General features: G+C 48.2%; 1 protein-coding gene across 5 annotated transcripts in view; it reads right to left on the bottom strand.

The window, feature by feature from the left end:
• GTF2IRD1 (GTF2I repeat domain containing 1) overlaps nucleotides 1-21,128 on the bottom strand; it is a 229,666-nt gene that overhangs the window by 164,303 nt on the left and 44,235 nt on the right. The gene's annotated exons all lie outside the window — the stretch shown is intronic.

The following is a 21,128-nucleotide window of genomic DNA, read 5'->3' as shown; positions in this document are numbered from 1 at the left end:
GTCAAATCCCAGCTCTGATTCGAACTAGCGTTATGACATCAGGCAGTTCACCTCACCACCCCCGGCCTTGATTTCCTCATCTTGATGTAGCCTTCACAGCCTCAATCTTGGGCGCTGTGCCTCCTGATAGAGCCTGAGGTAATGCCAGGCTTTTTTCTTTTCATTTTTCACTGCCCTGTTATACTGACCCTTTACATAGATGCTATTATCTTTTTTTTTTTAATCCCTTACTTTACAAATGAACAAACTGAATCCCAGAGAAGGGAATGACTTGGCCAAAGCCGCCTAGCTGGCCAGTAGTGCATATAGGAGCAGAGTGCAGGGTCTCCCGTCCTCAGTGCCACACTCGTCGACTGAATGAGGCGGAAATATGGAGGCTGCTTTGGGGGAGACCAAGAAGTGTATGGCTCCTGTCTTCAAGCTGCTTACAATCTAATTGGAAAGATGAGATATATACCATGTGAGTGGTCTACTGTAGAAGCTTGGGGGAGGGAGATCACTGTGGTTTACCATAATCATGGAAGGCTTCCCAGCAGAGGTAGAATTGACTTAGGCCTTGAAGTACAAGTACTATTTAGATAAGGCCACCTTCTGGATGGGATCTCCAGAGACCTTGTCCCCTCCCTTTGAAGGGACTTACTCTGCTCAGCTCTGAAACTCCCCTCCTGATGGGTGGATGAGTGCAAACTCGCCTAACCTACCCCAGATCCTTCTTCACATCCCACCTAGCCATCCGCTAGGAAATCTGGCCTGAACCCGTGCCACGCAGTCCCTCCCAGCTCCATCTTCTTCCTCTTGCCACCTCTTTCTCTGGGAAAGGTAGTCACCAAATTGCTCCTGCCACTGTTCCTGGAAAGGGCTTCCCTATAGATGCCCAGGACTCTCGGGCCAGCCACTCTGACCGTAGAAGTGGCGTCTCCAAGAAAGTCCTCAATAAATGCTTTCTCATTCATTCATAAAGAGAAGGAATGGCAATGTCCCATTGGGGGTGGGATTAGTGTGAGCAAAGATGCCACCCAGGTCTGGCTGCAGCACAGGGTTTATGTAACAGGAGAATGGTAAAGCTGGATGGCTGAGTTTGGGGTGGGCCTTGAATGCCAGGCCACAGAATAAATGAATGAGCAAATGAATTCAGATGGTGGTTGTACAAGGGTCCTTTTTAGGACCTCTGCGGCACAGACAGGCTAAAGTAGGCTTTCTCTCAGCCTCTGTTGGCATCTAAGCTGAATGCTGGGAAGCTCCCCCTCCCCAGGTCCTCTACTCTGCCCAGGTTTTCAATTCACTCGCCCCTCCCCCTGAGCCATTCCCGGAAAGGAGTCAGAGCTGCTCAGGCCTTCCAGCTGCCCTGGCCAAAATCGAATTAGGGCCAAGCAGGAAGGCTGCAGATGAAGCTCTCAATCTCCTGGCCCTCTGAGGCCTCCTGCCCAGGCGCAGCCTCGGGCTCCTTTCTCTGAAGGTTCCTAATTCACTTAGCAAGAGAGAGCGTAACACTGCAACACTGCCTCCCTCCTCACGTGGCAGCCAGCTGTTCCAGCCCTGTGGAGCTTAGAGCAGGTGCTGCTCTCTAATCCTGGGGAGAGGGCTCAGCTCGGAGAGCTGGGACTGCAGGGAATCTCAGAAGAGAAGGGCAGGCAGACCCAGGCCTCAGTCGGAGCAGAGCTTCAAGGTCAAAGACTTCATCTCTGGGAAGGGTCAGTAATACACTCCTCCATCACTACTCTGTGAGGAAGCTGGAAGTGAAGAGAGTGATGAATTGGAGTGTAGAAAGCCCAAGTTCACAGCCTTTTGTGTGATCCTGGCTGAGTCACTGAACCTCTGTCTGCCTTGGTTCTGAGGCATCTAGGTGGCTCAGTGGCTAGAGCTCTGGGCCTGGAGTCAGGAAGACTCATCTTTACGACTAATCAATTCCAGCCTCAGATGCTTACTATCTGTGTGACCCTGGGCAAGTTACTTCATCCTGTTTGCCTCAGTTTCCTCATCTGTAAAATGAGCCGGAGAAGGAAATGGCAAACCGCTCCAGTATCTTTGCCAAGGAAACCCCCGTGGGTCACAAAGAGTTGGACATGAAACGACTGAACAACAAGCCTCAGTCTCTCCACCTGTAAAATGGGGACAACAATGGCTCCTACCTCCCAGGGTTGTTGGGAGGCTCAAACGAGAAGAACTTTGCAAACCTCAAGGCGCCACGTAAATGCTAGCTCTTCTCACTGTTACTGTTACCGCCAAACTCCAAGAAGAAGCTCTCTGCTCTCGCTGCCTCCATGTTCCCTTTCATGGACTTCCCAGCCCTTAGAGTTCAGCTCCCAACTACATCACTCAGCTGAAACCACTCTTTCTGGAGTTACCAAGAAGCTCTTGAATACCAAGTCCAACAGCCTTTTCTCAGTCCTCCTCTCCTCGGCCCTCTGCAGCATGCCTTACCCAGCGGATCTGGCCTCGTCTCCTCTCTGGATTTCTGTGCTGCGGCGACATCTTGGTTCTTGCCCCACCTTTCTGACTGTGTCTGAGAGTGGGCGTATCCCGAGGCTCTGTCTGGGGCCTTCACCTCTGGACACCTAATCATTGTGCCCTGCCCAGTTCCGCTCTCTCTCTCTCTTCTCTCCTTCCTGTCTTTCTTGGGGCTCTCATAGCCTCCTTAGGGTAAATGATCACCTCTATATAGGTGACTCCCAAGTCTAGATGATCTACATGAGGTCCGGTCCCACATCACCAGCTGCCTACCAAATTTTAAGTATCTTGGATTCGGCTTGTCCAAAACTGAAGTCTCCCAGCCTAGTCCAGCCCTTCTGAATTTACTCTCCCCATCCAGGGTACCCCATCCCTCTGGTCATCTAGATTCACCACCTCAGAGTCACCCTCGACTCCGACTGCCCTCAGCACTACCCTCCCTGTACAATTAGGTGCCAAGTCTTATCCATTCGACCCATAACATGTTTTTTATCTGCTCCCTTCTCCTCATCCAAACAGACACTGCCCTTTGAGCCCCCATCACCTCTCACACAAATGGTCTATTACAATAATCAGGCCCCTTGCTTCCAGGCTCTCTTCATTCCAATGACCAGGCTATCAAAGGGATGTTCCTAAAGCCCAGGTCTCACCATGCCCCTTCTCTGTACACGTCAACGGCTCCCTATTACCTCTGGGATCAAATACTACCTTCTCTGTGGGGCTTAGCCAGCCCTTCCCAATATGCCTTTCCAGGCTTGCCATACATCACTCTCTTTCACATGCTCCACGGGTCCAGTCAGACGGGGCTTTCGGCTCCTTCTGCCTCTATATAGCGGCACTAGCCGCTCCCCAGGCCCAGACTGCGCTCCCTCCTGCCCTCTGCCTCTCAGAATCCCTCCTGTCCTCCAAAGCTCTGCTCAAACCTAAGGACACTCCTCGTCTCCCCAGCTGCTAGTTCCACCCTTTCCCCAAATCACCTTGTATAAACTCCCAAACGTGGACCTGGTAACCTTCCCTCGGCCACAGTCGGACACATTAGCACAGTGATGCCACTCTGGTCCTCTTCAAGAACTAACCAAGGACAATGACCATTGTCTAACGATCCTATACACAGTTTGCTTTCTAAATACTTCTTTGCGTGTTGACTCTTCCATTGGGTTGGAAGCTCCTTGGGGGCAGGGACTGTCTTTTGCCTCTTTTTGTACCAACGGCTTTTAGCACTGCGCAAGGACTTTGAAGACAGAGGCTCTTTCATTTTTGTCTTTGTGTCTCCAGCACCCGGTACACAGTAGGCCCTTAATAAATGCTTACTGATTATTTCGGGCCCTCCTTGCTTCTCACCAGGCTTATTGCACTAACCTCCTGATACCTTTCCCTGCTACCTCCAACCTTTCCCATCTCTAATCCATCTCCTACAGAGCTGCCAAAGCAATATTCCCAAGGCCACAGAGGTCTGACCACGTCACTCCCCAAAGCGAGAAACATGCCGGAGGCCATCCTATTGAGAGCTTCAAATCCATTCCCTCATTTTACATTGTCCAGGACAAAATACAAACTTCTCACCTGGCGCTGAAAGAGCTTCACAATCAGGTGATGGCCCACCTTTCCACACTGGCTTTATCTTCTGCCACATTCTCTCCGTTCCAGCCAAGCTGGTCCACTCGTTCCCCATACACATATCCCATCTCTTGCCTCTGGACCTTTGCCTAGGCTGTCCCGGATGCCTGGAATGCTATCCTGCCTTGAGATAGAATCTTTAACTCCTTTCGAGTCTTGGCTTGGGTGTCACCCCCACATGAGACACCTTTCCTGATCCCCTCCCCAACTTGTCAGGGCTCTCCTGACAAATGACTTTGTATAGACTTTGTATTTATGCATCTACATACATGTTGTACCCTCTCACCCTACCCTTCAGAAGAATGGAAGCTCCCTGAGGGCAGGACTTCTTCATGGGGGAGGGAGGCAAAGTAGGGGAAGTGGTATCTCTTCTTTTACAGTTTTTAAAAAGACTTATATTGATTGCCTTTTGTTTTTATCTATCCCTGTGCCTCGCACATGACTTGCACTTAAAAAGAACTGCTGAATGAATGAATGAATGAATGAGAAAGCTACTGGGTCAGCCTCCAGCACACCTAGCTCCTTCCCACTTGGTTTTGCTGGGGATTCACAGGCAAGCTAGACACAGTAGAGTGGACTGGGAGGAAGCACGAATTATACTTTTTATTCATGGAAGCCAAGGAATGGCGGAGGCTTGGTTGGGGACCGCTGGAGTCACAGCGAACATGAACTTTGGGTCTCTAGCTACAACCTGCTTTTCTTTTTAAGTATATGATACGCTCCAAGCACAAGCTTCTCTCGCTTCTAGTCATGACCAGCCCACTCTGGCTTCTTCCTCTCTAATCCAGTAGGGCATTGACTCTCTGGGGCTAGAGACTTAGAACCAGAAGGGACATTAGAGGTCTAGCCAGCATACATGCAAATGCTGGTTGCCACAGGGTATTTATGTTCAGAATAAAATAAAAATGAGTATATTTTAAAAAGAACATCTGGGGCCTCTCTCTTCCTCCAGTGCAGAGGTGAGGGGAGTCTACGGGTGCAGAATATTACATTTCCCACCAGACACAGTCAATGTGTTGGTTGGTGTAAGATACATGATAAACTGAAGATAATCTCTGAGAAAGGATCCCTCCAGCTCAGGGGTTCCTAATTTTGTTATTGGCATCGATCCCTGTGGCTCTTTGATGAAACCTATGGTGCCCTTCTCAGAATAATGTTCCTAAATCAAGGAAATAAAATACATAGGATTGTAAAGCAAACCAAAGCTTAGTGGGGAAAAAAAAATAGAAGTCTTTTTTTCCCCAACCAAGGTCGCAGAGTCCCTGGAACCCACTGACAGACAGTTAAGACTGCTACCAAAAGTCATTAACGATTAAGGTGTCCTGGGTCACCAACCCAGAGGAAGAGAGAGGGCTGAGTCCAGGGCTGTGAGGGGTCTCAGAGGCCCCCTGGTCCAAGCCCCTCATTTCACACCTGGGGAAAGTGAGGTTCAGGGGAGCTTCAGTGCCTTGCCTAAAGTCACACACTGAAAAGAAGGCAGGATTTGAACCCATGTCTTCCTGACTCCAAGACTAATGCTCTACACTGCTTGGGACCTTAGTTTCATAGGTTCGTGATATCTAGAACTGGAACGGATCTGAGAGGGTCAGTCCAACTTCCTACTTTTACAAAGAAAGAATCTGAGGCCTGAGATCATTACATTTTTATCATATCAAAAATACCTTAAACATACAAGGAGAAAAACTACACAATTCCCACCATTTCCAAACTCCCTGCCTCTACCATTCTGCCAGCTCTTCTCATCTCTCCATTTGTTGATGCCCATCTATCCATCCATCCATTTATCCATGTATGTATATATCTATTTATCCACCTATTTATCCATCCATCCATCCATCCATCCATCCATCTATCTATCTATCTATCTATCTATCTATCTATCTATCTATCTATCTATCTATCTATCCATCCATCCATCCATTTATCCATGAATGTATATATCTATTTATCCACCTATTTATCCATCCATCCATCTATCTATCTATCTATCTATCTATCTATCTATCTATCTATCTATCTATGTATATATCTATTTATCCACCTATCCATCCATCCATCCATCCATCCATCCATCCATCCATCCATCCATCCATCCATTTTCTATCTATCTATCTGTCCATCTATTTTATCCATTTATTCTCTCCATGTATCCTGTTCTAGCTATAATTTCTCTATCCATCCACATACAAACACAAAGAATATACACTCTCTGCCCTCAGTGAGCTTACACTCTAACAGAGAAGACAAGAACACACATAAGTATAGGTATTATAAATATCAAGAAAACAAATAAGGCTACATGCAAAGTAAGAACCAAGATGGTTTGGGATGTGGGGAGGAGATTGGGAAAGACCTGGCCCGGAGCGTGGTGTTTGAGCTGAGTGTCTTTCTCTTCCCAAGGTGGTTCCTTCTCTGTCTACTCTCTTTAGTACATTACAGGACTAATGGAGATAATAACGGCTCCTTCCTTCCACGGTCGTTGTGAGGATTAACTAAGACAATATTTGTAAAGCACTATAAGTGCTGGCTATTGTTGTATTATTATTATTATGGCGCACCAAATGTTTGCTTCCTCTATCCAAAGAAGTGGTTGGCTTAGATGATCTCTAAGCACTCTTGCAGGTATAATAATCTATGGATTTAGGACTATGACATCTAGCTCTTCCAACAGGGCCCAGTTCAGGCCCACCTTTTCCAGGAAGCCCCCTCTGGATTTCTCCTCCTGCTCTAATCTCCTACAGCCTTGACGACCTGGACCATAGACTTCACACTTAACTTCTAGGCTCATGAACTCAGAAGTAGTCTGGCCAACCCCCTTATTTTACAGAGGAAGAATTGAGGTGCAGTAGAACATAAGCTTCTTGAGGGCTGCACTGTTGGGTAGGGCAATCAGAGGATCTGGGGTTGAATCTAGCTCTTCCACGGACGAGTTGTGTGACCTTGGGCAGGTCATTTCCCCTCCTCTGTGCCTCAGTTTCCTCCTCGGTGAAATGAGCAAGTGAGTTATTACAGCAGTGGCATCAAATGCAAATAGAAGGGGGGTGACCAGAATCTGTGATAGCTGCATGTTGACTTAGCCTTAAAATGTGAGATTAGCTCTGTTTTACTGTATTTTTATTTATTTTATTAAATATTTCCCAATTACATTTTAATCTGCAGGGTGTTGTGGGCCTATGTGTTTGACCCCTCCAAATTAAATCACAGGAACCCCAGGAGTCGGGACAACAAAGCACACCTTTCTCTTCACAGTAGAGAGGTGGAGGACTATGGATGTGGAATGTGGCATAGACTGTCAGGTGTACTTGGTATGCTGATTGCTTAGCTACAAATAAGGGTTCAGCAGAGACAGTGCTAGGAGAGAATTATTATTCTAGTAAAACAAAAGACAACAATAAATCTTCAAAACACAAAAGGCTCAAAATTGGTGGGCTGTCACCAATGGGTGAGCTCTAATGGAGCAGAGAGTGCCCCAGTGCCCCTCACATTACACCATGGAGGTGCCTGAACAGGGATAGATTGTAGATCTAAAGATGTTAAATTCCTTTGGGATCATCTAGTCTATTCCTCTCATTTTACAGCGGAGGAAACCGAGGCCTGGAGAAGCAATACTATCAGATGTAGGATTTGAACCCAGCTCTTCTCATAAATCTAACATTCTTCCCATTTCCATTGCACCAGCAGCCACAGTGCTCTGCCCTGTGAGAGCCTGCTTAAGATAAAATCACCATAGTTCAGTCCCCTGCCCCTAGCTGGCTCACCCTGGAATCTGGAGAGAGCCTTGGCTCTGATCACCCAGCTCCCAGTCTGTGCTGCTGAGCTTGCCAGCTGTGGCTCAGTTCTGCCCGAAGGGCTTGGCCTCCCCAGCTAGCATCCAGCGCCAGCTGTCAATTCCTTCCTCCCAGGGCATTCTGGAAATGCTCTTATCTCCTCTGTGAACTGCCAGGAGCCCCCAATCCCCAGGTGGCCAGGCCCCAGAGATAGGGCTTCCCACAGTTCATTAAAAACCAGGTAAGCTCCAGGGCCTGAGAGGCAGAGAAATAGTGGGGGGTGGGAAAGGGAAGGGAGTTCAGGGAGAATGGGGGTGGAATCCTCTTTAGAACTGCTTTACCCTCAAGGTAGCAAGATTCTCAAAGCAGGACATAGGTAGAGAGAGACACACACAGAGGTAGAGAAGAGAGAGCAAGACAGAAAGAGGCAGACAGGGCAAAGAGAGAGACAGAGACACAGGGATAGGAGGGAGGAGAGAATATTCGCCTCTGCACGTGTGCATGAGAGGGAGAAGGAGGGAGAAGAGAAGAGGCATTTATGGGAAAGCCATGGGCACAGGTGAGCGGAGAGGGGTGTGAGAGAAGGAATATGGGGTGTGAGAGAAAACCAGTGTGTTTATTGGAGAGAGAGACAGAGACAGAAACAGAGAGACAGAGTCCAGGCTGAGACAAGGAAAAGTCTGACTTCTTTATCAGGGGCCAGTTTCCCTCCTAGCTTGTCCTCACTCCTCCACCATCCAGTCCCGGCTGGCCCTAGCCATATTCAGAGTAGGCAGCCACCTACATGTGTGACAGAAGATGTGTTCAAGAGTTCCCCTGTGCTTCCTTAAAAGACGGTCAAGTGTGGGGGCAGCTAGGTGGTGCAGTGGATAGAGCACTGACCCTGGAGTCAGAAGGACTTGAATTCAAATTCGGCCTCAGACACTTGACACTGGGCAAGTCACTTAACCCTACTGCCTAGCAAAAAACAAACAAACAAAAAACAAAAAACCCAAACCATGGTCAAGTGAAAAGAACATGGAATTGGGAGTCTTGGGGGACCTGGGTTCAAATCTAGGACTCTTTCACTACCTATGTGACCTCCCTCAAGCCTGAGCCTCAGTTTTCTCCTATGTAAAAAGAGGGGTCTGGCTTAGATGACCTCTAAGCTCCCTTCCAGCTCAAAAGCTCCATCAGTCCTATGAAATCTCTATTTGAAAGGATGCCTGCAGACAAAGATTTAGGTCTCAGGTGGAGCTCAGGACACATCTCACCGGGCATCCAACAGTGGGGGCAGAGGGTGGAGGGGTGTCGAAACGAGCCTAGAATCTGACATATGCCCTGGCAAATCCGCATGTAGCTGACTTAGAGGTCAATTCAAATCCTTAAATATTCCAGCACCCATTACGCACAATCCTATTTGAGGCATGGGGGAGACAAAGCTGTAATTACACAATCCCCGCCTCGGAAAAGGCTACAAGAGGTACCTAGAGGAGCAAACTCCCCATAATTTCAGGAGGGAGAAAAAATGAGGGGACAATCATAGAGGCCTTCAAGGAGGAAGTGGCAACTGGGCTGAGCCTTTGAAGGAAGCTATGGACTCCAAGAGTAAAGAATGGGGAGTGAACAGGCTGGAGAGGCCAGCTTATGGAATGTCAAGTTCAGGGCATGGCCATGAGGGCGGTTTGGCCAGAATAATATGAACTAAGCATGGAATTCCAGAATATCAAAGGCAGAAGGGACCTCAGAGGCCACGGCTGGAGAGCTGGGAAAGGTATGCTGAAGGCAGATTGTGAAGGGCCTTGAAGGCCAAGGTGAGGCGTCTGGAGAGCAGGAGAGTGACCTTCAGATCTGTGCATTAGTGATGTGAAAGGGTGTGATGAGGGAGGGGTGGAAGGAAGTATGGAGAGCAATTGGCATGACTTCCTTGTATTGGAGGTGATGTGTGGATTTTTAAACTGTTATCAAAACCTTGGCATCCTGTGCCAACCCACCAAGCTTACACATCCCAAGCAAGGGCCGAACACCTTGACCACATCACGTATTCTACGGGATCATCGTCTGTCCTGAGCTTGAAATAGACAAAATCATGTCTGGAAGTGGAGTCACAGCCCTGAAGGAGAAAATGCCTACAAGTCTGACCATGAACCTTCACTGGCTCCTCACGGTCTCTGGGGCAGAATCCCACGGCAAAATCCTCTGGGGCATGTAAGGCCCTCTCCATCTGGCTCCCGCCTACCTTTCCAGACATTTTATGTTATTCCGCCTCAAATGCACTGAGCAGGAGAGATGGTCTGGTGGGAGGATTGTTGGGACTTGGTAACTGATTGAACGTGGAAGAGGCAGAGCCGAGGATGCTCCAGAGATCCGTGGTGGAGGGACTAGGAAGATGGCGGTGGGTTTGGAACAGAGATGGGGAGGTGTGGGTTTGCTGGGGGTGAGGTGGGAGGGGGAGAAGATGATAAATATAATAGTACCCGTTTATGGTTAGCGAAAAACTTTACAAGACTATCTCATGCCTCTTTTTATATCCTTGGGGCTTAGCACAGTGCCTGGCACACAGTAGGTATGTAATAAAAATTTATTGACTCTCTGAGTCTACAAATATCACCTTCTTTTATCTCCACAACAACCTCAGAGGTAGGTACTATCATGATCCTTCTTTTACAGATGAGGAAACCGAGGCACTCAGAGACTAAGTGACTTGTATGAGGCAGTTTGTGAAGGATGGGGCTGGACAAGGGGATCTCCAGCCCTAGAAATCTAAGACAAAACAAGTGATTTGATTGAGAAAGGGCCAGTGGATAGATATCTCCCAGTGGGTCCACGGAAGACCTGGTGGTGTCTGATAGATCTGGGCCATCAAGGAGGGGTCAGTGGCAGCTGTGTTGAGGGACCTGGTGCAGCTGGAGGGCTCGTAGCCAGTGCCAGCTGGCACGTTCTCAGGACTGCAGGAAGCCATTCCAGGTGCGTGAGGATGCTGATTAAGGACAATGGTCTGAGGAGGGTCTGTTTTCTCCCTGGCAGAGGGGAAAGAAATGTCACAGGTTCCCAGGGATCTCTTAACCTGCAGCATGCAAGCGACAGGTGCTATGGGGCAGAATCCAGCTGAGATTCCCCAGAAAATGGGCAAGCTGGTCTATGGAGAAGGTCTGGCCTCCTTCTTGTTTTAACATCAGCTGGGGCTTGGGTGTGACTAAGGTAAAATAGAATTATGGTTCTGCACTGAGTGAGGGGGGATGAAAGAGAAAGAGAAGGGGAGACAGGGAGAGATGGAGGGAGAGAGAGAGAGAAAGAGAGGGAGGGAGAGAGGGAGAGACAGACAGAGACAGAGAGAGATGGAGAGAAAGAGAGATAGAGAGAGAGAGAAAGGGAGAGGAAGAGAGAGGGAGAGATGGAAGGAGGGAGAGAGAAAGAGAGGGAGGGAGAGAGAGAGAGAAAGACAGGGAGGGAGAGAGGAAGAGAGGGAGGGAGAGAGAGAGAAAGACAGGGAGGGAGAGAGAAAGAGGGAGGGAGAGAGAGAGAAAGAGAGGGAGGGAGAGAGAGAGAAAGAGAGGGAGGGAGAGAGAGAGAAAGAGAGGGAGGAGAGAGAGAGAAAGAGGGAGGGAGAGAGAGAGAAAGAGAGGGAGGGAGAGAGGGAGAGACAGAGAGAGAGAGAGGGAGAGACAGAGAGAGAGAGAAAGAGAGAGAGAAGAGAGACAGAGAGAGAGATGGAGAGAAAGAGAGATGGAGAGAGAGAGAAAGAGAGATGGAGAGAAAGAGACAGAGAGAGAAAGAGAGGAGAGAAAGGGAGAGGAAGAGAAAGAGAGAGATGGAGAGAAAGAGAGAGAAAGAGAGATAGAGAGAGACAGAAAGAGACTAGGGAGTGGGGAGAGAAACAGACAAAGACAGAGGTGGAGAGAGAAAGGCAGAGTCAGAAAGGGAGAGATAGAGATAGAGAAGAGAGACAGAGAGGGAGAGACAGAAACAAAGAGACAAGGGGGGGGAGAAGGAGAGCGAGAGGGAGAAAGAGTGACAGACAGAAACAGAAACAGAGACAGAGGGAGGGAAAATGTGTGTGTGTGTGTGTGTGTGTGTGTGTGTGTGTGTGTGTGTGTGTGTGTGTGCTCGTGCTCAAAGCAGTGACCTAGAAACTAGATCCTACATTTTAGAGTAGGAAAGGATTTTGGAGATGACCTTGTCCGAACCTCCCACTTTACAGAGGAGAAAACTAAGGCCTAGAGTGCCCTTGCCAGGGAGCAGGTGGCAGAGGCAGAATTAGAACCCAGACTTTGGGGTCTGGGCTGGCCTTCTTTCTCTAGTACCGTGCCTGTTACCTGCTCAGCTGCATTCTGCACAGCTACGAGGCTTTGCTTGATCTGCTGAAGTTTGTTTGTTGGGGGGTGGGAGAGGTTGATTTTATGGGGCCCTCACCTCTCCAAATAGACTGTGAAAGTGTTTTCTGGCCCCTCCCAGGACAAGGGCATAGGAATCAGTTGCCCCTCCTCCGTGGTTCCTGCTTCAGTCAGACCATAGAGCTAGCAGAGCCCGGCTCTCCCTCCATTTGGGGGTCCTGAGCTTGGCCTCACAACAGCCAAAACGGGTGGTAGAGGGGAGAGGAGACCTTGTCTGAGGGAAGATTCATTGACCTCTCAAGGTAAAAAACGTGCTATCACAAGTAAAAGGCCTATAGAAATGATCAGTTATCAGATAGAATGGAGCCTCCCTGAGGGCACGGACAGCTTCAAATAATGGGGGAGGATTCCTGGTGAGGAGGAGGATAGGATTAAGGTCAAAGGACACAGGTCTGGGAATGAGCACGTACTCCCCAGTGGGACACAACACCCCAGCTGGAAGGGAAGGCTCCCAAAGAGGGAGAAGCAGAGGGCAGGGATAGGCCAGCAGGTTGGAGTCACTTTGTAATGGGCCTCAAAGGCAGAGCAAAGGTGTCTGTAACAAATCCTTGAGGCAGCAGGCAGCTATTGAAGGGTCTGAAGAAGAGTCACAGTGTCGAAAGTGGAAGGGACAGATAAGGAAACTGAGGCTGAGAGAAGGAAAGTCATGCTACTCCAGCAGCGGTGTTAAGGGTGGTCTGGAGGAGGACAGGAGGGGAGGGAGGGACAGCTGGGAGATTATGTGACAATCCAGGTGTTTGAGACTGAAGGCCTAAAACTAGCTGGGCAGCTGGGTGGCTCAGTGGATAGAGCCCCAGGTATGGAGTCAGGAAGACCAGAGTTCCAATCCAGCCTCAGACACTTCCTAGCTGTGTGATCCTAGGTAAGTCACTCTACCCTGTTTGCCTCAGTTTCCTCATTTGTAAAATGAGAATAACAGTAGCCCCTACCTCCCAAGTTTGTTGTGAGGATTAAATGAGATCACACGGGTTGACACTTTGCAAATCTTAAAGGCCAGCATAAATACGAAATGATGATTATTGCTATTACAGCACAAGTCTAAGTCATCTAGTCCAGTCCCTTCATTTTACAGATGAGGAAACAGGCCCAGAGAGGTTGGGATTTGGCCAAGGTCACACAGGTAATAAGTGACAGATGAACTGGTCATCCGAATACAAATTCAGAGACCTTTTTACTTCATCATACTTTCCCCAAAACAGGCCTTTCTGGAGCACTTAGCTCAGAACGTTACAGGGCCTCCAGGCCGAATCCCTCATTCTGCAGGGGAGGAAACTGTGGCCCAAAAAAAGGAAACTGAGTCACCTGAGTGAGTCAGTGGAATCATCCCAGAGAGGACAAACTATCACCCCTTTCCACCCCTCTATTATATGATGGGGAGGAAATTTACACAGCATGTGCCTCAAATATAGCACATAAAAATGGGAAAACTGAGGCACAGAGACTGGAAATATTTTAGCCAAGGGACAAGCCTTCAAATTCCTATGGCTTTATCCTGGGGCCACCTGGGAACAGTCACTGAATGGACCTGAGCTGCCTGCAACCGCCAGGTTGTACTGGAAACAAACACATAAATACACAATCTCATGTCAGTCTCTGGTAGCTCAGGGGAATTCCAGGAGGATTCCAGACCTGGATTTCAACAAGGCTGCTGACATCTCCTCTTGTTATCTTGGCATACAAAATGGAGAATGGGGAACTGGGCTGGTCAAAGGCTTCGATACAGGGGGAGCGGTGGGATTTGCCAGCAGGCCATCACAACTTCAGGGGACCCCTCACCACTCCAAGACAGACCCAAAGATTCGGGTAGACTCCTCTGTGCATCCAGAAGCACAGAAGGTCTTGACAGGCTGGAATGTTGGTAGTTTCCTTTAATTTTTGGAACCCGAGTCTACGGCCATGAATTTAAACCTATTAAAGAGGGTACCCACAGCTCTGTTAACTACATAATTAGGGGATCAATCCATAGGGATTCATTAAGTGCCTACTTGGTACAAGGAAGGCAGCTAGATCGCTCCTGGGCCTGGAGTTAGGAAAACCTGAGTTCAAATCAGGCTCAGACACCCATTAGCTGTGTGACCCTGGGCAAGTCACTTCACCCTGTTGAAATTTCCTCAGTTTCCTCATCTGTCAAATGAGCTGGAGGAGGAAATGGCAAAAACCACTGCAGAACCCCAAATGGGGTCATGGAGAGTCGGACACACCTGAAAACGACTGAAAGGAGCTATGTGAGGTGAGAGAGATACAAAGACAACAATGACATGGTCCTTGTTTTCAAAGACAAAGCAGCGGCTCTCCCTCCCACCCTTCCCTCCATCCTCTTGGCTGTAATTACCTTGCATTTTATACATAAGTATATACTTATATATAAGTTTGTACTTATATAAAGATCTCCCCTGAGAGAATGTAATAAAATGTTATCTCCCTGAGGACAGGATCTACTTCACTTTTGCTTATGTATCCCTGTTGCTGTCTGTCCCTTGTTCTCAAAGAGGACCAGGACCCCGGGTCCGCAATGCCAGTGAACTGGATTTAAGTGAGGGAAGGCTATGCTAGGTCACCAGCCTCACTTTCTCCTCCAGAGCCATCTGGGTCCGGCGGGGGAGATATAGATCAGGATGACTGGAGATGGCTCTGGATGCAATAGGAGATTTTGTCTTTTTTCAGTTCAGGTCTTTAACAGGTCTCAGTTCGACTGAGGCAACACCCATTCAGTGGTTAAGGTTAGGTAAGAAATGAGGCAGAGAATGGCCTCTGCATCCTTAGCACCTAACTTAATGCTTGGCACAGAGTAGACCCTTTGTAACTGACTGATCATCAGCAGTGCACAGGTAAAGATTCCTGCCTCTGATAATTACTTGGACGACCTTGGCCAAGTCACCTACTCTCCACAGCCCTATTTCCTTCTCTATAAAATAAGCAAGTAGAATAGATGGCCTTTGAGGTCCTTCCAGAGGTAAATCCATGATCCTATGACCCCAAGTCTGGACAGCACATCTTAAGAGAGACCCTGAAAAGCAGTAGCAAATTCTAAAGAATATGGACACCGTCCCATGTGCACTGTGGTAGAAAGGATTGGGGAGCTTTATCTGGAGAAAAGGGGCTAGGGGAACAGGATGTCTACCTTCAAAGCCTTTCAGGGAGGAGTTTTAACCTCTTATATCCTGGCTCCCTTTGGCAGGCCACTGAAAATTAAGGACCCTTCTGAGAATGTTTAACAAAATAAATACATGAATACAAAGGAAACCAATTATATCAAAATATAGTTATCCAAATATTTGTGAATAAACAAGTTTCCGGACTCCGGGTTAAGAACCTCTTGCTCTAAGGGTTAGCCTGCAGAAGAGAGATTAAAATCTGTTTGGGGACCTCAAAAAGCCAGAGCCAGGACAATGCATGGAGGCCAGAGGGCGGCAGCTTTATACCCAAATGGACTTCTGAGTGATCTGATCTGCTTTCCTAAGCACTAGCAAGCTTTCCATCCCTGGAGGTGGGATCACCACCAATCAGGGATACTGAGGAAGGGATGCCGGCATTGGATACCTAAGGTTGGGCTCTTCCAATACTGTGTGCTTAAGGGGCCAGGATTCTCCCATTTATTATCCGTAAGGGGCTTTCCTGAAGCTCAGCCTGCAAAGGTAAGCAGAGAGGAGCTTGTCTCGGAGAAACCCAAGCTTCCCAGCCCTTGCAAAGAGAGCTAGTTTTGTGACACCCAAGCACGCAGCTCCCTTGGCCCAGGTGTAAGCCACAGCTTGGGAAGCTGCTACACGCTCACTCACTCCACAGTCACATTTACAGTGTAACACAGCCCACGCTCATGTCCAATCCTGACACAATAAATCCCATTACGATGTGGAAAGCAGAGAGAGTCCCAAACACCAGGTGATACATCAGTGTGGCAAAACCCTACAGTTCCGGGGGTATAAGAACTCCCAGGATGGGAAACTTCCCTTACCTGCACAGATCACAATCTGTTTTCTCATTGTACACATGAGGAAACTGAGGCCCAGAGAAGTTATTTTCTCTTTTCACTGCACCAAAAGACTCTATTCCTTTCAATGCTCTAGAAATGCGGTTTGACAAAGATGAGGTTTTCGCCAGCCTGAGGGAAGGCCTTCAGCTCGAGGTCCCCTGCCCTACTTAACAGCCGCAGAGACATTAAAAAACATAATCAAACCGAAGGAGGCGCTAAAGCTGATTGCACGCTACCCAAACACTCCCCACACACCAGCTGCTTCCATATGGCCAGTGTTTCTCTAAAAGGAAACCCGACAGAACAAACATGAGGGAACTTTCTCCTTCTCTGCTTCCTGGCCCAATACTCGACCTTTCACTTTGTCCACCCACGACTTCCAATGTCATGGAATGGAGGCCAACGGAGCTTTGCCCCAGGGCACCAAGATGGGGTGGGGGTGGTATGCTTTCTCCTCTAAGAGATACCATCCCCACGTCTTACCTCAGGGCCAATAATTAAGTGCTTATTAGGTGCCAGGCACTAGGACTTAAAAGACAAAAAAGAAATATTTCTTGCCCTCAAGGATCTTACATACCATCAGTCTTCCTAGCCTCCACCACTGCTCACAACCACAAGCTAGGCAGCTAACCTCAGGGTCCTATCACCATGACATTCCAGAGCTTCCCACGGACCAACAGTCCTTGAAAGGGTGAAGGTCACACTCTCTAGGGGGTGTGACACACTAGCTATGCCTGACGTCAGGCTGTCCTCTGAACAGCCGTCAATGTCCCCATCCCCTCCGCCTCCACTATTTCCCCAAGGTGCTTTTTAAGTTCTTAGTTGTTATACCTGTTCAAATGTATTTCACACTTGATAGGGGGAAATGATCTTGGGGAGGGGATGCAGATAGTGGTGAGTCAAGGTAGTGACTGCCACCATCTCTCCTCTGTGACCCTCCCCCCACTCCCTCAATCCAACACAAGGACCCAGCTACCATTTAGCTTTCTGAATGGCTGATATACTCATGAATCGTGGGAGCAAGAAGGGACCTCAGAGATTACAGAGGGAAGAGGCCTTTGAGGTCATCTAGATCAACCCCCTACATTTTACAGTTTGCAGAAATGAAGGCACAGACAATGTGAGTGATTAGCCCAAGGTCATAAAGGCAGAGCCAGGTTTTGAACCCAGGTCTTCTGATTCCAAACCCCAGTCTAATCCCTCATTTTACAGCTAAAGAAATTGCAGAGAGGGCATGGGATTTGCCCAAGGTCAAACAGCAAGCCAGTGGCCAAGCCTGGTCTAAGACCTCAAGCCTCCCTCTATTTATCCTGTCCACCACCTCTCCTCTGTTCAGCTTCTAATGCTGAAAGCTTCAAAAGAGACAGCTCACAATCTCTCAGTGGCTGCTTTCTAGGAGGCGAAATGAGCAGAGAAGAGAATCTAAGGATCTCTCTCTTGGTTGTCCCAGGCCAGGTGCTGAGGACAGATGGGAAACTGTCTAAGTGATCCTGGTTGCCCTTCCTAATGCACCCATAGAATCCACCATCTCTGCCCCATCTTCAGATCAACAGAGATGACACAGGCAAAGCTCTAGGGCTACATAGACCTTGGGGATTGTGGGCTTGGGGAGCCAGAGAACTGGGTTCAAATCCTACCTCAGACATTTACTTGCTGTGTGCCTCTGAGAAAGTCAGGTGAGTTCTCCTCAAATAAGGGGGTATGAACACTTGTACCAACTGCCTCCAAAGGCTATCGCGAGCAAACATGCTATTTAAACCTTAAAAGCTCATATCCTGTCCCAGAATGTTTACTAGCCTCATCTGTAAGATATAATGAGAGATTAGATAATATGGCCTCTATGAATCATGTGACTTGGGTTCAAATTCTACCTCTGACATTTATTGTGAGACATTGGGTAAATCATCTATCCTTTCTGGGCCTCAGTTTCCTTAACTGTGCAATGAGGGGGTTGAACCAGATGACCCAAAGGTCTGCCCCTAACATCTCTAAATCTATGATCTTCTTGTCAATTTCTCATTGGATTACCAGGGGAGATGGAAGACAGATAGTCATTCTCATCTCTACCTTCCAACATAAACAACAAATACCCTTTGCTCTGTGTGTTCCACCAACTCTATGTGATTGTTGACTTAGATGTGGAAGGGATCTTAGAAATGATCTAGTCCAACCCTCCCATTTCACTGAGCATACCAGAGAAAGCTGGTGAGAAAGTCACAAAGCAGGTCCCTAGTGCACAGGCCTTGAACCCAGGTCTCTTGCTGCTCAATCCTGGGCTCTTGCCATGGCATCCTGCCTCTTCTCACCTTCCTTCTCAGGTATTATAGTAAAACCACCATAATAAAATCAGTTTTGGAACTTGTAGCAATTTGGAGCCATTAAAGACAATGTTTATACTATTTAGGAAGAATGAGGCTTATAGGTTCAATTAAAAAAATAGTCAACAGACATCTGTTAAGCACCTACTATGTGTCAGACACTGTGTTAAGTGTTGGGAATACCAAAAAAATTATATTTCCTGCTCTCGAGGAGCCTATAATCTAATGGGCAAAATACCGAGCAAAATAGGGAGTGAGCTATAGCAGGGAATTGCAATTACTTGGGAAACCAAAGCCTTCAAGCCTTCAGAAGGGTGCCCAGTTGGAGATAATCAATGTACTAATTACAAAGCACTTATTTATGTATTAAAGCAGGTCTCCAAGGGCCCTCTACTTTATTAGTGGGTTACTGTACCTCAAAGTAATCCAACTGAATTTCTTTAGTCATTTTCTATAGTTGAGATGGCAGCCTTTCCCTTCTCCCTATTAGTGAGACATCAACTGTATTTCCCTTCATTCATTCAAATATTTTAGGCACCCCACTCTGTATAAAAGAATTTGCTAGGCTCTAAGGGAGATAGAAATTTAAGGAAGCTGCATTCTTAGGAGCATTCCCTTAAGGAGCAAAGGGCTGGTATGGTGGCTGTCAGTAAGAAATAGAAGTCCTGGTTTGGGAGTGTGGCTTTATCTACACCTGGCCTCAGGTTTGGGGTTTTGTTTTGTTTTTTAAACAACAATATAAGCATTTTACTTCCATACAGCATCTATATTCACAAATGAGGTCTGGAAGACCTCAGGTGGAGCCTGGAATGATGGAGGCCGCACAAGATGGACAAGGTGACTTTCTAAAAGGTTTGCTGGGGGGCAGCTAGATGGTGCAGTGGATAGAGCACTGGCCCTGGATTCAGGAGGACCTGAATTCAAATCTGGCCTCAGACACGTAACACTTACTAGCTGTGAGACCTTGGGCAAGTCACTTAACCCCACTGCCTAGTAAAAAATAGATAAATAAATGAAGGGTTCGCTGGAACTGGGGGAGCCGGGCTAGGCAGCAGCTTGTTTGAAAAATCTGCTGGCTATCATGGGCTGGGTGGCCAACAGGAGACAACAGGACAAGCAAGAAAGCTAGTGAGATCCTGGGCAGCACCAGGAGAAGTGTAGCTCCAGGAAGGAGACGATGAGGCGCTCTGGGCAGATGGCATCTTCTGCATCTTTGGGATGCCACGATTTAGGAAGGGTGCTGACCAGCTAGAGAGCTGGCTTAACAGAAGGTGATCTGAATGGTGAAGGGCCTTGAATTCATGTCCAATGACATGGAACTAGGGATGTTTAGTCTGGATAAGAGAAGTCTTGGCCAGGGGGCAGAGTAGTTGTCTTCAAGCATTTGGAGGGCTGTCAGGTGAAGAAAAGATGAGCTATCTGCTGGGTCTCAGAGGGCAGATCCAGGGGCACTGAGTGCTAGGAGGCAACTGGGACTTACTGCGAGGGGGAAACATCCTAGCAATCAATGGAAGGGGCTGCCTCAGGAGGCGGCGGGTGTCTTCCAGCAAAGGGTCAGGTATTTGTCAGGCATGTTCCAGTGGGGATTCCTTGCGGCATATGGGACGGCCAAGGTGGCCCCTGATGTCCCCCGTGCCTCTAGAATTCTGTGTATGAGGAAAAGAGCTTCTTCTTCCCAGTGATCCATCCAAGCCCAGTCTTCCAGCCATCCTCTCTTGTGGTTATTAGTCCTTTGTCCTCAAAGAGGACCATGACACCAAGGAGGTGATGCCATGACTTGCACGTGAATTGGATTTAAGCGAAGGAGGGCTGTGCAAGGTCACCAGCCTCACTCTCTCCTCTGGAGCCATGGCCAGATACAGATCAGGATGACTGGAGACGGCCCACACCCTCTCCCTCTCCCGTACTTCTGAGGGCAATGGGCAGAACGTGTCCGTAGCATCTAAGGGCAAGCGACCTCCTTCCCTATGCTGTACTATCTCCCATCCCTTCTGAGTCCTACTTTCTCCATTTGGAAAATTCAAGAGGTGGCCTAAATGCTTTCTAGGGTCCCTTCCAGCTCTAACGGTCTAGAAACTTTGCCCAAGCTTGGCAGCAAGTGGGGTTAACAGTCAGGAACCGGGACCTGCCTCCTCATCCCAGGGCAATGGGTGTGTGTTTGTCTGCAAGCCTCTCTGTGCACAGAGCCCAAATAAAAACTTCCCACTCCATCTGAACTATTTACTTTCCAATCAAGCCAGGCTTTCTTCCCTTGTGGGACTGGTTGGGTTTCCCCTGGACTTCTTCCTCTCAGGTCAGCCATCAGAGCCCCAGGAGGATAAGGGGTGTGCCAGGCTGCTCAAACAGACCGAAAGCTCTCCAGGGGCAGGTCCCTTTGACACGGCCAATAAACTTTCTACCTTGGACAAAGTCCCTCCCTTGCTCCAAAGGCAGCTGGCTTCCCAGCAAATCTAAGGAGAAATTCAGGTTTGATTCACAAACTCCCAACTCGGGGTCTTAGTTCCTGTAGCCAAGTCCTTGAGAGGACCCCAGGGTAGGACTGGAGACCTTGTACACCAAAACAAGACAGCTCAGCATTTCTTGGGCAAGTTCCAAGATGCTAGGCAAAGAACAGGGGATGACTGGGCTCTCCAAG

This window comes from Phascolarctos cinereus, unplaced genomic scaffold, assembly GCF_003287225.1.
Source record: "Phascolarctos cinereus isolate Bilbo 61053 unplaced genomic scaffold, phaCin_HiC Scaffold_5;HRSCAF=322, whole genome shotgun sequence".
NCBI lineage: Eukaryota > Metazoa > Chordata > Mammalia > Diprotodontia > Phascolarctidae > Phascolarctos > Phascolarctos cinereus.
This window is presented reverse-complemented; position numbering and strand designations above follow the sequence as displayed.